At 36.2% G+C, this 24201-nt stretch overlaps 1 protein-coding gene across 1 annotated transcript in view; it reads right to left on the reverse strand.

Annotated features, from left to right (window-relative positions):
* The window catches only part of GPC5 (glypican 5), a 1597736-nt gene that overhangs the window by 143578 nt on the left and 1429957 nt on the right, over positions 1–24201 (reverse strand). The gene's annotated exons all lie outside the window — the stretch shown is intronic.

Below are 24201 nucleotides of genomic sequence, written 5' to 3' on the forward strand. Positions count from 1 at the left end.
AAAGGAACATAGAGAGACAGAGACAAAGAGCTCCCAACTACCAGTTCACTCTGAAAATGTCAATAGCAACAAGAACAGGATCAGCCCAAAGCTGGGAGCAAGTAACTTGATTCAGGTCTCCTATGTGGGTGGCAGAGACTCAATTAGTTGAACCATCACAGCCTCCTTCAATATGCATTAGCAGGAAGCTGGAAACAGGAGCCTGGAGACAGTACTCAAATATAGGTACTCCACTATGGGATATGGGTGTCCCAACTTGCCTCTTCACAGCTAGGCGAAATGCCTACACTTTCTAAATTTCATGAAGTTAAAACATTCTTCTTGGAATTTTGCTTACACAGAGTCAGATTATTTTTCCTTTATAGGTAATTTATTCTTCTTATGTGTAAACTTATATGATTTACTCTCAATAATTTTACCATACTATATCAAAGTGATTTTTCCCATTAATTTCTAATGGAGCTCAATTATATCTTTGAATCTAAGCATAACGTCTTAAACAGATATTTTCTTGCAATACTTTGATTATTTTTGTAAAAATATTTATTTAATTACTTATTTATTTTCAATTCATTGGAAAGGCTGGAAGACACAGAGGGATATTGACAAGAAACAGATCAGGAAAGATCTGCTGATTCACTCTCCCAAACAACCACAAGAGCCGGAGATGGGTCAAGATGAAGCCAGGAGCCAAGACTCAATGTGAATGTCCCATATGGGTAACAGGGACCCAATTACTTGAGACATTATCCACTGTCTCCCAGGATTCATGTTAGCAGGAAGCTGGATTGGAATTGGAGAAGCTGGAGTTGAACTAGGCACTCCAAAATGGGATGTGGGCATCCCAAGAGACATCCTAAACCCTCAAATGCCCTCTCCACCTCACTGTTAATTTTAGCCCTCCTACTTACTTTCTGAAAGTTCTATACTTTGTATTTTGCATAATATTTTCATATTATTTTCCATCAACATATTTTCCCATGTTTCTTTACTCTCATTTCATGTTTATATGTTTTCCCTAATTCAAAACTAATTCTTCATAGTAACCATGGTATTTTTCAGTTTTATTAAATTAAAAACGCTGTTCTTTAGTTCCCATTTAGTTTATATTTATTTTGAGTTCCAAATGCATCACATTTATTTATTTTTCTCCTCAATTTTTATTTATTTTTTATTTTACTTATATATTTGACACACACATACAGAGTGAGAGCAAGAGCGAGAGAATGAGAATGAGAATGAGAAGGAATTAGATAGAGATAATGAGAGTCCATAATGACTGGAACTGGGCAGATCTGGAGCCAGAATCCAAGAACTCAAAAAGCTAGTGAGTTGGAGGCAAGAACTGAGCCCAGAAACTACCCCTATGTGGGATGTGAGTGTCCCAACTGATGGTTTTGCTGCCAAGCCAAATGACTCTTTGACAAGTTTTAGTTATTCTCTGTATCTTTAAAGAACCAACTTTCAATAGATAGTTAGCTTCAAGATGTCTTAAAACATTTATTTATTTGAAAGGTAGAGTTAAGAGAGGTCTTCCACTTACTGGTTCAATCCCCAGATGGCTGCAATGGTTGGAGCTGGGCCAGTCCAAAGCAGGAGCCAGGAGCCAAGACCTCTGGCTCTCCTATATGGGTGGAAGGTTGGCCATCTTCTTTTTTTTTAACTTTTATTTAATGAATATATATTTCCAAAGTACAGCTTATGGATTACATTGGCTGCCCCCCCATAACTTCCCTCCCACCCACAACCCTCCCCTCTCCCACTCACAACCCTCCCCTCTCCCACTCCTTCTCCCCTTCCGTTCACATCAAGATTCATTTTCAATTATCTTTATATACAGAAGATCAGTTTAGCATACATTAAGTAAGGCTTTCAACAGTTTGCACCCACACAAAAACACAAAGTATTAAGTACTGTTTGAGTACTAGTTATAGCATTAATTCACATTGAACAACACATTAAGGACAGAGATCCTACATGAGGAGTAAGTGTAAGTGTACAGTGACTCCTGTTGTTGACTTAGCAAATTGACACTCTTATTTATGGCATCAGTAATCACCCTAGGCTCTTGTCATGAGTTGCCAAGGTTATGGAGGCCTTTTGAGTTCGCCAACTCTGAACATATTTAAACAAGGTCACAGTCAAAGTGGAAGTTCTTTCCTCCCTTCAGAGAAAGGTACTTCCTTCTTTGACAACCTGTTCTTTCCACTGGGATCTCACTCGCGGAGATCTTTCATTTAGGTCTTTTTTTTTTATTTTTTTATTTTTTTTTGCCACAGTGTCTTGGCTTTCCATGAGGTTGGCCATCTTCTGCTGTTTTCTCAGGGACATTATCAGGGAGCTGTATCAGAAGTGAAGCAGTCGGGACTCAAAGTGGTAGCTATATAGGAAGCCAGCATCCTAGGCAGAGGCTTTATATACTATGCCATAATACCACCCCTCAAGGTGTCTTCAAATCTGCAATCCTTGATTTGGTCTTTATGGATCATGGATCCCCAGCTTTCCTGCCCTGGGAAGTAATAAGACTCTAAATCAACCTCTTATTTGGATACTTCTAAACCTCAGATGTATGAGAGACAGTCTCTCAAGGCTCTATCCAATGCCATGGATGGATACTCAAAGTTCTCTGGTGGTATGTTCATAATGAGAAAGTATCACAGACATGTTAGGTAGCTATGTCTTCAGATTTTAAACATCTTTGTAGTATTACATGGGAACACTTCCATTCTATGATGCTATTCATTCTTTAAGCCTTTCCATCCACCCTCCTGGTCTCATAGTCTACTATAACTAATCAACACCAAATACCTATCAATGGTATTTGACATTTTAGGAATTCTTCCTCTGGCTTTCATGACACCATACTAGAATATGCTTTCTATTTCTTATGACACAAATACTAATAACTGAAACTGAAAACAAATTTAGCAAGTATCATTGCTGCTTTTTTAAATCTTTTCTGAGACAGAAGAAAAATGAGGTATTCATATACGTTATACTTTCTGTCATCATCTTTCTCTAATTCTGTATAAGTTGTTACATTTAGTTCTTTTTTTAAAAAAATCTATTTTATTTGAAAGACATATTTACAAATGAGAGAGAGAGAGAGAGAGAGAGAGAGGTCTTTCATCCACTGGTTGACTCCCCAAATGGCTGCAATGGCCAGAGCTGAGCCAATCCAAAGCCAGAAGCCATGAGCTTCTTCTGTATCTCCCATGTGGGTGCAGGGGCCCAAGGACTTTGGCCATCCTCCTCTGCTTTCCTAAGAACATTAGCAGGGAGCTAGATCAGAAGTAGAGAGGCTGGGACTTGAACCGGTGCCCACAAGGGATGCTGGACCACAGGTCAGGGGCTTTAACCTGCTGTGCTACAGTGCCAGCCCCATCATGTTTAGTTCTTTGAAACTAATTATATTTCCAAAATGTATGGAGAAAAGAAAGCAATAAAAATTGACATACTATAAATATGTTAGACTTCCAGTTTCCAGTCTGGCATGTAGGGCAAAGAAGCCATTGAGAAGTAAGCCCAGACCATTCTGTTCTTAACAAAGACTTCACAGAAAGTGCTTCAGGACTGGCCTTGCAGAATTGTGAGTAAATCCACTCCCTGCAAACCCTGCATCCCTTATGAGCACCAGTTCTGGGACCTGGGTGCTCCACTTAAATCCAGCTCCTTTCTAATGACTTGAGGAAATCAACTAAAAATGGCCCAAGTGTTTGGGCCCCTCCCATCCATGTGGGAGACCTGGAGCAATCTCATGGCTCCTGACTTCCGCCTTGCCCAGCCCTTGCCATTGCAACCATCTGGGGATGGAAGATGTCTCTCTCTCTCTCTCTCTGTCTCTCTTTCTCTCTTTTTCTATAACTGCCTTTCAAATAAAGAAATGAATCTTAAAAAAATATATAGAGAAAGCATTTCACTAGTCTAGTCAATTTGATTCCATCAGAGCCTACCAGAATACAGGAAGAGAAAGGCTCAACTCCAGCCATATTCTGTGGATATTTGCATTTATACTAAAGGTTGTACAGAAAAGTTAAATATGTAGAAAATCAAACACAATACGGAAAGAAAATAAACTCAGAGTACTAATACACTAAACTTCAAAAATTTCCTATAAACCTACAGTCATCAGTGAGATACTGATAAAAGAATAAAAATCAGATGAGCAGAAAAGAATAGAGAACCCAGGAACTGACCAATACAAATACAGACAATTAATCTTTTGCAAATGAGTAAAGGCAACTCAATGGAGAAAACATAGTTTTTTCAATAAATATTGCTGCAAAAATGAGCATAGAGCTCCAAAAATATAAATACAAATATTGTACCTTTTACAAAAGTTAATTCAACATGGAAAGAGGGCAGAGATGGCAACATGTTGATAATAATAATTATAAATGTGTAAGACATTCTGGAGTTCTATTGCAGAGTAGGGTGACTATAGATAATGTAAATATCCTGTATATTTCACTAAAATTAGAAAATGGGATTTTGGATATTTTCATCATAAAGAAATGTTAAATGTTTGGGAAGATAAATTCATTTACCCCAGTTAGACATTACAAGATATATACATATATTGAAAAATCAGTTTAATATAAAATATTATTAATATTTATAAAAGGACCATAACAATTTATGGAAAATTCTAATTATAAAACTATTAGATATCATTAGAGAAAATCTAGGTGACCTTCAGTTTGGTGATATGCTTTTGGAAATAACAAAAAAGGCATGATCAATGAAAGAAAAAAATATAGGATGGTGTCTTAGCTCATTTGAACTGCTATAAAAATGTCTTGGACTTGGAAATAAACACAAAGTATATTACTTATATATCTAGATGCCAGGAATTCCAAGACTAAGACTATTCAGTATCTGCCTCAAAGACTGTGCCTTCTGTGCGCCTTCCTGTAGTGGAAGAGGCATCAAGCTTCCTCCAGCCTGTTTCATTAGCACATCAATCTCATTGAAGACCTAATCTCCTATAGGCCTCATCTATTTATTCAGTTGCATTATTCAGGAGAAGAATTTGAGGGGGAAACACAATTCATACCATAGCAAGTATTTGTCATTAAAACTTAAGATATCTGTTCTGTGAAGGAAACTTTGAGAATAGAATGAAAAGCAAGATTGGGAGAAAAATCTTTGCAAAACACATATTTGATAAAGGACTCTCTACAAAGAATGTTAAAAACCAAACATAATCCAATTAAAAATGTGCAAATTACCCGGGCAGACAGCAAATAAATATATAACAAAATACTCCATATGTCCTAAGAATAGTGTAAATTAAAAGGACAAAAATGATCGCTACATATCATTAGCATGTCTAAATTCTGAAAAATTGACAACACAAAATACTGGCAAGAATGGGAACAATGCTGGTGTTAATGCAAAATGGCACAGCGCCTTCAGAAGACATATGACAATTCCTTACAAAGCTGAAGCTCTTACCATTTGATCTAGCAATCTTGCTCATTGATATTTACCCAAATGAATTGAAAATGTGCATTTAACAAAAGCTTGCTGATAAATGTTTATGTAAATGTTATTCATAATTTCTAAAATTCAGATGCAACTAAGCTGTCCTCTAATAAATGGATAAGCAAACTCTTTTATAATCACATAACTGAATTTTAATCAGCAATAAAAGAATGATCTATCCAGCCATCAAAGACATGAAGGAAACAGATATATAATGCTAAGTGAAAGAAATTCATCTAAAATAAGCCAAATAAAATATATAATCTAACTGAGAGAAGCCAATCGTATATAGCAGTATGATTCCAAAAATATCACTGTGGAAAAGACAAAATTATGGGGACAATGAAAAGACCAGTGATGACCAGAAGCTCAGGTTGCAGAAGGGAGAAGTGAGCAGGTAGAACAAAGAGATTTTTAGACATAGAAACTATCCATGTCTTTGTACATTTGTTAATACAACACAAAGAGTGAATCCTAAATTAAACTATGAACTTTAGTTGATACTAACACACAGATATTGGCTTATCCACTGTAAATGGACCACACCAACGCCAGATGTTAATAGGGGAAACTGGATGAGTAATGACAGGGGATATGGAAACTCTCTGTACCTTTTGCTTTATTTTCCTGTAATCCTAAAACTGCTTAGAAATTAAAGCCTATGAATTTTAATAAAGAGGTCTGATCAGTGTGACCTGCAGTTATGAAAATAATCCAAATAGTGAGACCTTTCTTTTAGCATATAAATCTCTTACTAGAAAGCACTAAGAAAACAGATAATAAATCCTTATCATCCTTACACTGTGAGACTGGAAGGAAACCAAAGTAGCTAGAATTAATTTATATTCCTATTTGCTTGCCCTCGGACACATTAATTGAAAAATATCTCTGGCATGTTTAACAACATAGACCTCAGTTAGACTGCACATGAAATAAGAATTACTTTGAGTGGTAAATCCGGTTTGTTTTGAGGTGGCCAAACATTTTAAGAAAAACAATTAATCAAATTGTCTGCATATACAACTTAGAAAAAAGGTGTCACACACTAGAATAAACTGATGGCAGATGAAAGTATTGAAGAATGAGTGAAAAGACCAGCGTTCCAAGTTTGCCTTTCATGGTTTACTTTTGTTACTACATCAATTCAAGAAATGCCTGAAACTATAATAATCAACATCAATAAACAGATAGTGATCATCAGTAAACTGCTTTAATCTTAGGTGTTACTTACATAAAATTGAAGAACTTCAGTCATTTATTAAGGGGCTACTGATAAACGTATAGTCTATATCAATTCTGTCTAATAGAAAAATAATACAAGCCAAGGTAAATTTTATTTTTCCTAGTAGCTTTATTTTAAAAAATAAAAAAGAAACAAAGTTAATTTTATAATCTATTCAGCTTAATATGTACAGAAGCACTTTCTACAATATATTTCCAGTCCCCTGAGTCTTTGAAATACTTGTAATTTATGGTCACACATATCTGAGTTTTCACATGTCACATTTCAAGAGCTCAGTAGACCTGTGTAGCTAGTTGCTACCATGTTGAATAGTACAGGCATAGAAGTAGAATAGATAGGGACTTAAATATGAAAATTTTTGCAGTGGAAGCACAGAATGGAAGGACCTGTTTTCCTAGGGAATCCAAAGACAGGTTCATCCAGGAGCTCACATCTAAGCAGAGACATGCATGTTATCAAAGGAGGAGCATCCTGTAGAGATGCTTGAGAGAAGAGGAGCATCCCAGAGAAGAGGGGAATCGAGAGTATCTAGACATGGGGAAAATACCTTGTGCAGATGGACAAAAAGGCTGAAGTGCACCACATACTCACAACTGCTGTGAATACTGAATTCTAGGTTACTCTTACAGAAATAACTTTTAATAAGGGGGTTAATAAATGGAACTTTTGCCTGAATACTGCTCTTGGAAGTGCTATATGCGGCCTGAGTTAAGCCACTTAAAAATATTTTCTCCATTTCCTGGTTTCTATAATTCTAAAATTGGGAATTAAACTAAATAATCTCTGCCTTATTTTCAATTAAAAATATAATGTTCAAAGATGCTGGTGTATGAATTAAAGTGCTCAAAATTCATATATACACAGAAATGTTAAAGTTGGCATTCAGAAGGTAGAAAAGTATAATTATGTAACATAGTTATTTAAGCCTATTTTGGGAAAACACTAAGCCGGTGATTGAATTTTCAAAGAATAACAGTCTGCTGTATTTTAAAAGTCTCAATATTTAATTTCCAATTAAAACTATTTCTAGAGGTGGAAACTATTTTAATATGTACAATGATGAGATTTTGTTTTGTTTTGTTACTCTGTATAGATTTTGAAATGTTAAGTCCACTAAATCAATGAACATGTTGATTAAATATATTCTTGTCAATGTAAGTGATACATTGACTGAATCATAGGAAAAATTTAAATCTCATTCAAGACTCATATCTATATATAGTCAAGTTCAGTTAAGCATTAGGAAAACTCTATAGACATTTAAAAGAAGTTAAAAACGTAGGATCTAATCATATTGAAATCATCCCAGGACTAACACATTTCATCAGTAAAGACATGCATGTCAGGCTTTCCTGAGAAGAAAGAAACTATCTTTGGATTCATAACAATACAGATATCAGTTTGTTTAAGTGAATGCCTACAACAAATAGGGCACTGAAAGACAAGCTTTGTGTACATTCCATGGTCCCAAAGATGGCACACTAGAAAGTATCTTGTCATTCTGTACTGTTTTCATGCAATACTGAAGTTCTACTTTAGAACACTGTGGCCACAAAACTTAAAATACACCAAACAAACAAACAAAAACAAAATTGTAAAGCATTGACAAATACATATTCATGAGAGCTGTGGATATGACAGAGCAAATGAGTTGGAAATGGGATAAACGCCTGTTAGAGGAGGTGGAAATGTGGAGAAATTGTGCTGATTAAAAGCCCACTGATATGGCAATGGCAGATAAAGGATGGAGGAGACAAATCCCAAGGAGGTTGTGGTATAGAAAAGGCCATCTTTAATGAAGTCTTGAAAATGAATGAAGAGTCAGCAAAATCCATTAAGAGCATGTTTCTTTTCACAAGTGAGAGGGTAAGTAGCAGAATTCTGCACAGCAAATGAAGCTTGAAGAGGTGTCCACTGAACTGAGACCCATGAAGAAGACAGTTGATAATGAAGAGATGAATTCCTTGGGATTTCTGTCAAGATTGAATGAGGCCACTTGTAACATTATTATGGAGGTTGTGAGGCATAATAGGAATTTAAAGGTAGACACCCACACAGAAATTGGTTGGAAAGGAGACTTGATTTCTGGGAGGTCTAAGATGAGGCAAAGGAAAAGCATTGTGAACAACTGCAACATCTGGACTGAAAAGAGAAATGGAGGAAGCAGAATTATGTTTACATTAAGTGAGCTGTCTTAGTACAGAGACCAACATCTGGCTTTGGTTACATTTATCTGAACATAGTGAAAATGTTTGAATTAACCAACAAAGATTAGACTAAATTTCATAACAGTGTTTACACAGCAGAATAAATGACAAAACAGATACATGGAAAAAGTGTCTGTTTATGCACACATTTCAAAGAGCATGGATATAGCACCCCAAGCTACATTATCTTAGCGTGGTTGACATAAAACAGGGCTCTACATAAACTCCTAATGATGACCATTACAAATTGTGTTAAGGTAAGGTGGTTTAAACATAGATAGCCCATGTTTATTGTTTATTACGATGATAAAAGAGTCTGCATTCATTTCCACCAAAATTAAGAGAAAGCATGGTTAGAAAATATAAGTTTTATTTTCCTACTGTTAAAGACTTTTCAGGTGGCATCTTTATTCCTAGGATTTGTAGTTTTCACAGTAAAATCTCTGCTCTTTTTCATAAAGAAAAATATTTACAGCTTTGATTTTCTAGCATATTCACAATAGAGTACTTATTCTCTTTAGCAAAACAACCTTGATTTCCTTGGCCATATTGATTAGGTCCTAGAACTCTTAAAGAGCATTGATAAAATACGTAGTTTATTGCTTGATTCTGAACTTCTGCTTTTGTCATTGCAACAAGTGACTTAAACAGGCAGTCAGGGCATGTAACATAAAGTATACTTTCAAAAAGTTTGTGGCAAAATGTAATTGAAAAGCAAGTTTATTTTGGTGCAAAATTTTTGAAATTCATACATAGTTTTTTCACAGTACACATTTTCATGAATTTTTTGAGATTACTTGTTTGTATGGATTTCAATATTTTTTCATACTCTAAGACAGTTTTCTTGAATTCCATTTTCCATAAACATTTGAAGTCCCTTTACATTACATAACATATGTGATGAGATATCAATAAAGTACATTTAAAAAGAGGACTAAACTGTTAAACTTTGAAGGTGACTTTTCTTAATAGTTCAGGATTTCTGATTCTAAAACAAACAAATAGATTTAAGGAGTAACAAGAGAAAAATAGAAACATATTTCAATTATGTAAACAGATTATCTGTTAATAGAACGGAGAAGCACAAATACATTGTTCTCAGCTATGGTAAATAGGCTATAGTTCTAACAGCAAGAGTATTTTGTTGTTGTTGTTGTTAATTTACAATTATGCACCATAGTCAGAAAGTCATGATAGGAAGGGTGTATAGATTAAATGCACTGAATATCAAACCTGAACTGGAAGAAATAATTCAAATAAAAGCATCACCTTTCTCGCACTTTACAGATCAACTCTTTGGAGCTCTGTCTCTAACCATTAGCTCTTCTGCGAAGCAGCTGAAGTTTTTGTCTCTAAATAATGTGACTCTTGGCAGAGACTAGAAGACCTGACCCAGGGCAAAAGGGAAAATTTCCTTTCAGTGCTGTGGGTAAAGTCTGGTTGTGTTCTGTCATTCCAGGAAATCCCTGAGATTTAGCATATGATGTGCCACATTACCAATCAGTGGGCACCATTTATTCAAATTATCATTATTTGAAAAATAAGTTCAATGTGAAATCATGAATTATACTTCGATGCTATATTTCAATCTACTTAAAATTTAAATTACTCTCAAATTTTTAGTTTCAAAATCCTGGTGAAGAGCTCTATTTTGATCATCATTTTGTTTTTATTTTATGATATCACGATTGATTATGATATCACAACACTAATATCCGGAACCAGACAAGGATGCCAACTCTCATCACTTTTATTTAATATAATTCTGGAAGATTTAGCCAGAGCCATTAGGCAAGAAAAAGAATTCAAGGGAATACAAATTGGAAAGGAAGAATTCAAAGTATAATTGATGACAAATGACATAATGTCCAATTTTAAACAAAACATGAGAATTTGAACAAAGTGTGAGTTTTATTTCTATTTTATTAGCATGTGCACAGCACCTAGGATTATTAAGAGAAAAAAATGCTAGACTAGCACCTCTAAAGATAAAGGTTGAGAACACATATTCTAATCAATCTTTAGAGTTCCTTAAATACTCACAAATTGAAACTGGATTTGCAATTGCCTGATTAAAAGTGTTGACTTTTTTTTAAAAAAAAAAGATTCTTCTCAGAAAATAAACTTTGTTTATCCCTGATCAAATCTGAATGTTAATTGTGTGTTTCTCTGCAGTCTATCATATCAATGTAAAAAAAGGGACCAAGGGACAAAGGTAGATAATTTTCTTAAAAAATTACTCATAGTCACACAGTTTGTGTCATTAGGCAACATAGTAGTAAGTTTATAGAAAGATGATAATTACAGGAATTAAATAGGCACAAACATGGCTGCCATAAATACCTGGGAATTAAAAATTGGACTCAAAGCCAAAGAAGATACACATGTTTTCTGTGAAATTCGCTATCTAATACTATTTTTAGGAAGATGATAAAATGTTAGATGCAATGGTTGAATTTATTAAGTGGAAGACCTTTATAAAATTTTCTCCAAGGTTTGACTTAAAACCCACTCTGCGATCACACCTACGAAGCTTTTTACGTAGCACTGGTGGAGACATGATCTGATTCAGTACACAGCACAGTACCCATAGATCACCAGCTCTGCTTTCTTTTTTCTTTCTTCCCCCCTCCCTTGCTTTCATCCTCCTTTTGATTTTTTTTTTTTGCTTTATTTTTTAAGCTTTATTTTATCACTCTTATCAAACACATCAGAAAGCATATCAACAGTGCATCTTAGGATAAGTCAGTTTACAACAAAACTGAACAGGCAATTGTGTTTACAGAAAAGGTTTTCAGCAAAAAAGCATGCAATACAATCAATTGAAACGCAGTGTTCATACTTTGTAGATATATAGGAAAAGTGGAAAATAAAAGTCCTTTGCTACTCAGCAAGAAAAAAAAATAGACTAAAAGACTTGAATGGAAACCAGAAATTGGGGATTTGAGAAAAGTACTCAGTACTGACACATATCTACATCTATAGTCCCACTTAGTTATTAAAAATAAAACAAAACAAAACAAAAACCCTCACAAATAGTAAGACATCACGGAGAACCATAGTGGCAAGAAATGCCAAGACCAATATGCAATTGAAACTGGTAGAAATGTTATAAACAATTATTCACTATGCGTTGTAATATTCTTGTAATTCTGAGGTGAAGGTAAACCAACAGGAGAGAATACTCCTTTAAACTGGCTTTGGTTTAAGTGATCTTTCACATTTGTTTCTAGTCACACCTTCTTAGCAAAAACATAGCAATTACATGCTACAGGGAAAATAGTAATCAATTTAGTATTCACAACCAATCACTGCAGTGCTGACATAGGAGGCCATAAACTGTTAAAGTTTATTGATTCTAACTGGATCCCTTTCATTCGTAATTGTTTTTGAAAAATCTTAAATAGTGTAACATTCCTTTATATCCCTTTTAATAGTTTTGAATCTGGAGTAGAAGGGATTGTTTTTTTTCTCCTTTTGATTTTTAAGAACACTTAACATTAGATTTACCCTCTTACCAAATCTTTAAGCTGCACAATACAGTATTATTAATTATAGCCACTATATTATAACACAGCTTTCTACATTGTCTTCATTTTGCAATACTGAAAATTTTGTCCATCGAACAACAATTCCACATTTTCCCTTTTCTGCGGTCCCTGGCAACTACTGTACTTTGCCCTGATTCTCTGAGTGTGACTAAATTAGACAATGCAAATGAGTGGAATCATACAGTATTTATCTTTCCATGACTGACTATTATCATTTAGCACAATGTCTTCCAGATTCAGCCATATTTTTGCTAATGGAAGTCTTTCCTTATTTTGTAAGGCTGAATAATATTCCATTTCATATATATATATATATATAACATATTTCTTTATCCATTTATTGCTGATGGATATTTGGTTTAGAAGGATGCACGATAGAAAGCAATATAGAGACTTCTCAAAAAAAAATCATTGTAATATGTATAGGAAGTACAGTGGCCCAACAAGAAAAACAAAAAAATACTAATGCCTCATTTGTTTTTTATAAAAGAAACTGGTGGGCCTGATTTATTTCCTGAGAGATTTCTGAAAAAAATATAAAAGTGCAATTTATATAGATATTTACAATATAAGAACATGGAATTTTTTTAGTTTTTAATTTGTACAGGGGGGGAGGGAGGGAGAGAGAGAGAGAGAGAGAGAGAGAGAGAGAGGAACTTCAATCCACTGGTTCACTTTCCAAACCAGGAGCCCCAAACTCCATCTGAGTCTCCCAAAAGAGTGGCAGGGACTCAGATTTTTTTTAAAAAAAATTTTTAGAAGATTTTATTTGTTTATTTGAGAGGTAGAGTTATAGACAAAGAGAAAGAAAGAAAGGTCTTCCATCATCTGCTTCATTCCCCAAATGGCCCCAAGGTTTGAAGCTAGGCCAGTTTGAAACCAGTAGCGAGGAAGTTCCTCTTAGTCCCCAACATGATTGCAGGGGCCCAAGCTCTTGGGCCATCTTCCACTGTTTTCTAGAGCCATATGTAGAGAGCTAGATCAGAAGAGGAGCAGCATGGAAATGAACTGGCATCTGCATGGGATCCTGTCTCCACAGGTGGAGGCTCAGCCTACTACGCCACAGGCCTGCCCTCAAATACTTTTCACCTGTTGCCTTCCAGGGTGTCTATTAGCCAGAAGCTGGAATTGGAAGCAGAGCTGGGACTTGAACCCAGGCACTCATGGTATACAGTCCCCAGCAGTGTCTTTAACTGCTGTGCCAAACAACAACACTCAATTAATTACAGCGGGATGGATGGAGGGACAGAAGGACAGAAGGAAGGAGGGAGTGTGGTGAGGGGAGGGAGAGAGAAAACACAAACCTCCAGGCATGGATTGGCTTCTCAAATACCTGCAATGACTGGGAGGAAAGCCACGTGAGAGGTCTTCAACAAAGCTGGCAGGGACCTAATTATTTAAGCCATCATGTGGTGCCTCCCAGCGTCTGCACTGACAGGAAGCTGGAGTCAGGAGCTTAGCTCCAGTTAGATAGGCTCCAGGCTAATCGAACACAGGCACTCTGATGTGGGACCTGCATATTAACTGCATTTAATCACTAGGCTAAAACACCACTCCCACAATGCAGTTTAATTTTGAGGAAAAAAAAAAAACTAATTCGAAAAAGCTGCAATGGTAATTCACATTTTATCTAGCATAATTATTTTCATTTTCTTTGATAAATATTTGGTCAAGAAGCAGAGGGACCGAGATGAGAAAAAGAGAGAGAGAGAGCATTTTCATCCACTGGTTCACTCTCTAAACACCCACAAGTTGGGGCTGAGCCCAGAGCAGGAGGCAAATGATGACATTTAAATTTATGCAAGGGAACTAAACAAGCACAGATAATCAAATTTGGACGTTTTAAACTTTGTTTCTTAGCCTCTAACTCCATTTCTGGAACACAAAGAAATTCTCTGAGAATGCGAGTCCCTCTGGTTAAAATGTTAGTAACATAAAGGGGAATAGGTTATTCCACTGTGGTCTGTTATTCTTTAATTATCACACTAGAAAACATTCTTACCATATGGTGGATTTGATTTCAGAGAAGATGTACATTATTCTGACCTCAAACTAACCTAAAACTTTTCAATTCTGCTGACAGATATGCAATAAGACTCTGAAGAAACTAAATGGCGAGATTTCACAAGTCATGTAACAACCCATCACCCATCCCCTTCAGGGTTAGTGACATTCCGCTGAGCAGAAAGATGATGGCAAATAACAACACAACCTTTTTATAGATCTATTTTCCATGGAATTAGGTACAAGTTTTCTCCAAAGTCACTTCACCTATAAAAAGTATAAACCATAGAATTTACTTGAGGAAGGATGAAATGGGTAAGAAGATACGTGGTGATTTTAATGAATTCATAAAATGAACATTCCTGCATGTGACTGATGCACATTCATTGTACAAATATGGATGTAATACTGAGGCATTCAAAGCACAAATCATGATTTACAGTGCCAAAAAATAATGACTTCCTGTAGAGCTATGATTAACTTATAGATTTTCTTGAACATTTTTTTTTACTTATATAAGTAGAACAACTTTCATGTATATCATATATACAGATTTAACAGTATAATGATACTTCCCACTCTACCCTCACTCCATCCCATGCTCTTTCCCTTCTTATATTTTTTTCATTTTTACAATGACATACTTTCAGTTTATTTTATAATCACTAGCTTAACTCTTCACCAAATAAAGAATTTAACAAGTTGTAAGTAGAACAACCACTGATCTTCAAGAGCATAAACAAGGGCTGAGAAAGAAAATCAAGGAGTACCTTTTGTCCAATTCCTTATAAGATGTGTTATTTGGAGACCTAAGGATCTCTGATCCAGTGACTCCGGGTGTGTATGTATTTTATTCCTGTGAATGCTACTACTTAATTCATATAAATATTATAATTGTTTGAATTAATAAATTCTAATCCTGAGTACCACAGCTAGATCTCTTATGTGACTACACCTTCTACTGACGGCAGTAAAGACAGACATCAGCTCATCTTTTACAGTAAGGAAATCGATCTTCCAAAATGCTGAAAGTCAAGTTAGTAAGTGGTAGTTAGGATTTGAACCCAATTCTGTTTCAAAACCTGTATTATTTTTATTATTTTACATACCACTTAATCACATAATTTTTGACTTAGCCCAATCATAAACACTCGAAGTGTCTATACATTTGTATACACTCAAGGGAATGTGGTGAAATGGGCTAAGCCACAGCACATCCACACACTGGAGCAAGATCCACACTGGAGTCCTGGTTCAAGTCCCAGCTGCTCTGCTTCCTATATAGCTTCCTGCTAATGCTTTTGGGAAAGCAGTGGATTATGGCCCTGTTACTAGGGTCCCTTCTCTCTCTCTCTCTCTCTCTCTCTCTCTCTCTCTCTCTCAGCCTGTGAAAAAATAAATATTTTTAAAGCTTTTCAGAGAGAAATAGGAGTCACTTACTGAGTAGTAATGTTAATAGTTACTACTGAGGGCATGGAAAGCCAAGACACTCAAAAAAAAAAAAAACAACAACAAAAAAACAAACCCTAAATGAAAGATCTCCACGAGTGTGAGATCCCAGTGGAAAGAACGGGTCATCAAAGAAGGAGGTACCTTTCTCTGAAGGGAGGAAAGAACTTCCACTTTGACCATGGCCTTGTCTAAAAATGATCAGAGTCAGTGAACTCAGGGGGCTTCCATAGCCTTGGCAGCTCATGACAAGAGCCTAGGGTGATTACTGATGCCATAAACAAGAGTGTCAATTGGTTAAGTCAACAACAGGAGTCACTGTGCACTTACTCCTCATGTAGGATTTCTGTCCTTAGTGTGCTGTACATTGAGATTTAATGCTATAACTAGTACTCAAACAGTATTTTACACTTTATGTTTCTGTGTGGGAGCAAACTGTTGAAATCTTTACTTAATGTATGCTAAACTGATCTTCTGTATATAAAGAGAAACGAAAATGAATCTTGATGTGAATGGAAGGGGAGAGGGAGTGGGAAAGGGGAGGGTTGCGGGTGGGAGGGACGTTATGGGGGGGGGAGCCATTATAATCCATAAGCTGTACTTTGGAAATTTATATTTATGGGACACATTGTGACATTTCAATACATGTTTTTATGGGACACATTGTGACATTTCAATACATGTATACAGTGTGCCCTGAAAAAAAAATAGTTACTACTGAAGGACACAATCAAAATTGGCAAGTATTGTAATCCTTGAATTTTAAGTACAAAAAATATTCTCCAGTTCAAGTATTCTGACTTTTCTTCGTTTAATTACTCAATGTATGCACCAACATTCTAATTCCTATTTCTATCAAAACAAATTGTAATTTTGTTGTTATCAGAAAAGGGCCTACCCATATCCTATTAATCTTCTCCTCTTTCTCCTTTATAATCCAATACTTCCCTTGGGAAGAATTAACTCAGAAGTAATTAATAGGGTTTCTCAGGTTGTCTAAGGATTCCTAATCCAAAAGGGGAGACATAGAGTGTTTTTCTCACATTTTAGACCACTTACCTGAGCCACAAAGATTTCAAAATTCTCTGCAAATGTAGGCAACATTCTGTGGTTAAATAGTAAGAGCATTTTTCTGGCAATAAATCCCTTATATTTCTTTGGATTACCAAGGGGCATATGACAGAAAAGCAAGACAAAGTGACTTACAACTGTAGCAGAAGCTTGGTTTTCTTTTGATAGTGTCTATATAAATAAATGGGATAGAAAATATTTTAAAGGTTGGTTACACCCTGTCAAGTAGAGGCAAAGTATTTTCCTTTTAAACTATACACAACATGCATTTTATAGTTATTCTCTTTATGCCTAGATTGCTTGAAATGAACTTACATCTTCAATCAACTTTGCTAAAAGACTTTTGAAAATTCTCTGGAACAATGCAGTATTATTCCGAACTGGAAGATCCTTTGAGGTGAAGTCTCTTTTATATCATTGAATATCATTGTATATATACAAAATTTGTTAGAAAGAGTGAAAATCAGAAGAAAGATAATAGGCAGTTTGTTTAAGGGTTTTTAATTCAAGAGTGAACCAAGTACCCATCTGTGTTGTCTGAATAGCCATTTCTCAAATTTACCCTTGAACTGGATATGACAGTTTTATAATGGAAATGACCCCTAAATAGGACATACGGGCTTTTGCTTGCCTCATTAAACCTGGAAGAGGTGACTCTTATGAGTCCTCTGTTTTCTTCCATCATGCAGTGACTTAACAGCATGTGTGAATAAGGCATTTGCTTAATCCATCATACTGGAATGTTTTTCCCTAGATAATATTAATCCCAAATTATATACACACCTTTTGTTACGAAAGACTCTGATCTATCACTGAACCCGACTTAGTTCCTTTCTAAACTTAGAAGTTCAAAGTGGTGTGCAGAAAAATCCTTTTTGGGGACTTCAACAAAGGTTGCAAGAAATAGAGTGGTATCAATACTGCCCAACAGCTAAGAATCCACGTGAGTTTCCAGGTCATGACCTTTGGTATTTTGAAACCATTAAATATTTCCTTGTTTGGTTATTCCTCAATAGAAGTCATGCTTTACCTAAACTATAAGTGGATTTGGAATTTTTTAAAAATTTGAACTCTTTATTTGTTTAGTGGGAAATACTCATTCCTTAACCCTAAAAATAAAGGAGTTATATTTTTCTTATTGTACTGCATCCTGTTATAGAGTTTAAATTCTTCTTGTTTAAGCGGTGTCATTTAGAAACAACCCTTATCTTGAAGTTTAGTGAATACAGGCGCATATTTTTTCTGGACACAATATAAATATTGTAGGGCTAGGTTTTGGTTGTTGTCCCTGTACACCAGGAAGAATTGCTGACATTACACTGAATTCCCTATGCAGTCAGTTGTCTATACAAGGGACCCTCAAAAATTAATGCAAAATATAATAAATATTAAGTTTATCCTTCTAAGCATATGTTTCAAAAATGTTTATAGTCTACGGAAAATTTACGGAAATATGCATTATGAATAAAGTACATAGATTTAGAAATTTCTTTGCAGGAAAACAAACAATTCTATTTTTCCACTATACAATTTTTGAAGTTTCATTGTTCAATAAGCGCAATCATTATGATATATATCCATTGGCCTTTGCAGGTTTCTGTGTCTTTATCATAGCCTCCATCTCAATAGTGACTTGGAGATGAAGTGTGCTATATTTGTATAGAGCGCTTCAAATATTCAGAAAGGGAATCACTACATGAAGCATGGATAGTCACCCAATCCAGTAGATAGATAAGCAAACCCAGGCCCACATGTTTGCTATAATTTGCCTTAACCAGTTTGAGTGACCCTTGGACAACACATCCTTGATTTTACTACAACAGAACAATTTAATTTTTTGTTTAGTTATTTGAGAGACAGAAATAGACAGAGCTTCCATTACTGATTCTCTCCTCTAATGCTTTCAACAGCCAGACCTGGGCCAGCAGGGCCAGCAAAGCCAGCAACTGGGATCTGGGAACTTAATCTGAATGTCCTTCATTGGTGGCAGGGCCCCAACTACTTGAGCAATTACCTAACTGACTACCAGGATGAGCATTATCAGGGAACTGGAATTGGGAACAGAGCTGGGACTGGAATCCAAACACTACAATCTGGGATGGGGCTGTCCAGCTTCTTAACTGAAGGACCAAACTCTTGCTCCTATTTTTGGTATAGGAAAACATGCATCTTTTTGTACAAGGCCATGGTCCTGTGTAAATAGGTGTCGCTCCCCGTCTTCGTGGGGGAACGACACAGGACCCTGCGCTGTTCTTTCGTCTGCTCGGCCCTCCCCGGGTTTGCTGCTGGTTCTTCCCGGGTTGGCTACTATCCCTTCCACCTCCGTGGAAGGGCAGTTCCCCCTGGCCACATTCCCCACTTCCGCAGGGGAGCGGCACACCGCCGGCCGGCTTTCTCGGGGGCTGCACGGGTGTTCCTTCAGCTAGATGTTCCCCATAGATGTTCCTGGTGCATGCCGTCTCTCTCCTCCTTTATAGTCCTCCTCCGCCAATCCCAACTCGGCTGAGTACGCTGCTCTCCAATCAGGAGCAAGTCCTACAGTTAATTGGTTGAACTGGAGGCAGCTGTGCGGAAGCTGTTTACTTCTCTCCCAGCGCCATATTGTGGGAGAGCAGATGCATAGAATAAGTCCTAATTCGAGCAACTTAGTCTAGTCCGGATTGCTCCCCACAATAGGAGCAAAATTCAGTATATCGTACAGTTTACACTTCAGAAATCCTCCCTTTGAAGTCGTGTTTTTCCTTATGACTCTTGCCACATTTGCCAGGTAATCGCTAAGCACTGCTAAATAATTATTTAAAAAAATAATGAATTCAGTGTCAAAGTACATTTGCATTTATATATATTATATAAGATGGAATTTTTTTATTGTGCTCCAATTGCAAAGAAATGAAATCTTGAAGCTAATTATAATATCATTAGTGCATCTTTCTTCTATTTTAATATAACCTGGTTAATAAAAAAAATTTTACCCATAAGTAATCAGATACAGGCCCATAACAAATCAAAAGTTTTTAAGGCTCAGTCTTTTAAATAAACTCTATTATTGAATTTGTTTTTGGGAACATTTCTAAGTGCTCTGGTTATGCTGTTTCTGGGAGCCTCTTTCAGTCCTTACTTTCTTAGTGTATTCTGTTGAATGCACTGGTTTCTGCCTGCGTGTACAATGCATAAATATAAAGGAAAGTGCAGCCCTGTGATGGCATCTCAGGGCACTGTGAAAGAAGAATGTTTCCTTTACCCTTGACTTCTGTTAAGTATTCAGCTCAGGTTGGAGGAGATGGTTGTCCGATTGCCTGCCCTATTTTTCTGTGCCAGAGCAGATAGAGTATGCTTATCTATTACAAGCACTCCAGAGCAACATTAGAGCAGGACACCTGTGGAGCTTGTCACCACAGGTTCTTAAACAGGTCACTGGTTGCTGGGGCAGCTTCAAGAACAGAATAACAAGCACTCTTCTGTATGGGGAACAAGGATCTCAGTGCCTTCATGTGGTCTCTGAAGAAGTGAAACATTGGCTGGGAGACAGAACGGGGATGGTATCCGTTTTCCTAATATTTATTACTTTATCATTAATTTATAATTTTTGATATAAACTCATGTACTAGGCCGGCGCCGTGGCTCAATAGGCTAATCCTCCGCCTTGCGGCGCCGGCACACCGGGTTCTAGTCCCGGTCAGGGCACCGGATTCTGTCCCAGTTGCCCCTCTTCCAGGCCAGCTCTCTGCTGTGGCCAGGGAGTGCAGTGGAGGATGGCCCAGGTGCTTGGGCCCTGCACCCCATGGGAGACCAGGAGAAGCACCTGGCTCCTGGCTGTGGCACCAGCTGCAGTGGCCATTGGAGGGTGAACCTTTAGGAAGAGCTTTCTCTCTGTCTCTCTCTCTCACTTTCCACTCTGCCTGTCCAAAAAAAGAAAAACTCAGGTACTACTGCCAATGCACTTTGTAGAAAATATATTACAAATGTTTGAATAGAAGCTGTGGACCTATTAGGGCTTAACTTTTCTGAAGCTTATAAATAATATAGGACATCAATGTATAGCAAATAGTGGTTCAGTTACCACCCTAACCTTCCTCTGTAGAATAAAAGAAATAAGTGATCTAGACAAATCTGGGGTAACAACATCTTACCCTTTTGGATTGTTATGAGTTTGGGCTAGTTGGAACTATTGAAAAGTGGGTCTTTTTCACTTAGTAAAATTCTCAAGATAACGCTTTGATGGTTTTGGAAACATTACGAAGAGTAATAATTTAAAATTATTTGTCAGTTAGTAGGCAGTAGGATGAAATAAATGCTGGAGGAATATAACATTACAACCAATTATTTACTGCCCAAGCATGGAATAACAGCTGGGAAATTGTGAAAATTGTGTTATGCGCAGTGTTACATTTATTGTGAAAATTGTATTGCTTAGCTAAAAGTGGTGACTTTATTAAATAGTATAGCTTTTTTCTAATGAAACAGAATTCTGCATTTTATGTGTCATTTGTGAAAGCTAAAAGTAGTTCATTGAAAAGTCAGCTTAGAAGTAGATCACTTGAACTTCTGCTTTACCTCACAATGAAATCAATGCTTCGGGGGCTGTGTATAGCATCTACATATTTTAAATGCATCTTAAGCAATTGAAAGATACATTACTTCAATAAAGGAAATCACATTCAGATTTCATACCAATAAAGAGTGCCCCTAAGTTATTTTGTAACTAACCCTCAATATTTTCACAAGTTGAAAGAAGAAAGGGAAAGAATAATTTCCAATAGCAAATTATTTCCCAAATGTTTTACTCTGGACTTTTTAATATATTGTGAACTTCTAAAACAAAATAATGTATTATTTGCTCTAAAAGTTCAAATAATTTGTGTTTAATAAAGGTGATGACTTCTGAATAAAATAGGCATTTGGTGTGTGGTAGCAGGACTCAAATGTAACAACAGCTTTCCTGAAGCCTTAAAAACCCCCAATTTCATTCTGTACATGAAAGTATATTTTTATAAATTCAAAATAACATGACCATTTATTTAAATATGACCAAATTTGCTTCAAAAATACCACACAAAGAAAGTTAAATATTATATTTATGTTGTACATCCAGAAGCAAAGTATACATGTGCCAGATTCCATCCCTGATGTAAGTGTTGTTTCTGGTAACTCACATAACCAGTTTTCCCCCAGTGTCTCCTGCAAGAGTCTTGGAACCTTGTCACTAAAATATAGGAAATGATACTGTTTCATTGAGTGTCCACTGCTACATTGCTGACCATCGGTATTTACAGAGCTTAAATAACTGACACTGGGAATGAAATCATATTTCAGAAGTGTAATCTTAGCCATATATAAAAGGACATAGCTTGAAAAATTGTATAGCCCATTTCTTGAGAGAACAACTTTGAAATGAATCACAACTAGACTTGACTTTCAGTCCCTCTATTGTGTATGTCACTTTGGGAAATTAGCTCTCCAGTATCATCACTTGGAAAAGAAGGATATCATTATCTATGTTGCCCTCTTCAGGGTTATCAAGAGGAGAAAATAAAATAATATGTATAAATGTTTTGTGTACAGGTCCTAATAAAAATATAGTACTGTCACCACAGAAAACTTGACTCACTTGTATCAGTACAGATTTGGCTTCAATCCAGGTTCCAACACAAACTAGTCTGAGATGCCCATCTTTCTGAACAGCAGATTTTTTTCTTCATTCCTTTCTGTCTACTAAAGGTTGTCTTATGAAGATCAATGAGACTATATGCTACTAATCTACAAGCTCTAAACTTAAAAAAATAAATATGTCACTAGCCAAATAAAAATTTATCAAAGTTCTGTTGCAGGCATACATTGCACATTGGGAATCAACAATGTTGAATTTATAACTCCTTATGCCACAGACTTTCAGTCTAATAGAGAGATAGAAGAACAATTCAGAATGAAAAGAGATTAAGGTGGGGAGAACAATAGCACCTGAAAATTCCTTTGGAGAAGACTTCTCAGATGTGGTAAATGTGAATATGAAAAATAAAAGGTAACAAGGCAAGCAAGGGAAAAAGAAAAGCCAGTGAAATTCAGTTAAGTTATTCTATACTGTTGGTATATAAATCTACAGGTGATGTAAGAGTAATAGGAGTGCATATCTTATAAACCTGACAAAATTCATTATTTATTATTATTATTATTATTATCAGTTCCAAATTGGGTGAAGAATAAGGCCTCATATGTTATATGCGGTGCATTGACTGATTCAACACATTCACTGAATCAATGCTGAGAGACAAAATCTTTAGTCCCTGCAACTCAAAGCATCTTCAGTCCATCATCTACATTGAAGACGGAAACTTGAGAAACGTGTGGCACATTTTAGAATAAATGTGGTAGAGAAGAATATTTGTTGAAAAAAGTCATGTTTTTTATGTCACTGTTCGATCAGAATTTTCAAGAACTAGATAACTAACTAAGCATTCTGCATACATGTGCACATACACACAAACACGACTACAGATCGCAGCTCAGGAACCAACACGTCATCAGATGATGTGTCTGTTGTATAAACCCCTGTTCTTCACTGTGGCATCAATTCCCCGTAACACCTTTATTTTCCTTCTTTTCTGCTTCGGTATAAACCCTAAGTTCAGCCAGGGTCAGGATGTCTTTATTTCCTTTGCCTTTTATAATGGTTAGTCCTTGGTATAGTATAATAAGAGTTAAATGAAATTTTCCAGGGTTGAGAAGATTTATGAGAAAAAAATTTCATGGCAACTGTAAACAGCCAAGCCAGGGATCTTATGCAGGCCAGATAGCATTATTACTGATAATGAGTGAGGTCACCATAATTTCTTGTTAATTGTTAATTTTATGTATTACTTGCTGTCAGGAGAACAGAAACATACTGATCAAATTATCTTGTAGAGTTACTAATTTGGAATTATTTCCCTTCCTTACCCTTCTTCCAACTCACTGTTGTTTGGATTTGCAGCTCAAGTTGGGAAGGGGAGAAATAACAACAAACTCAATAAACTCTGATTCAGAAAGAGCTTTGTGTAACTGGTTATTAAGAAATTTTCAAAATATAAGAGCTTTCCAGCCTTACAATCTGTGATAAGTACTTCCAGGGTCACAGATGAACAAACTTGTGCATAATGTCTCGTAGAAAAGACAAGTTGTCCTTTATTTTCCAGGAGGCTGCCATGATCGCAGG

Source organism: Oryctolagus cuniculus, chromosome 9, assembly GCF_051225735.1.
Source record: "Oryctolagus cuniculus isolate XC-2025 breed Fujian yellow rabbit chromosome 9, ASM5122573v1, whole genome shotgun sequence".
NCBI lineage: Eukaryota > Metazoa > Chordata > Mammalia > Lagomorpha > Leporidae > Oryctolagus > Oryctolagus cuniculus.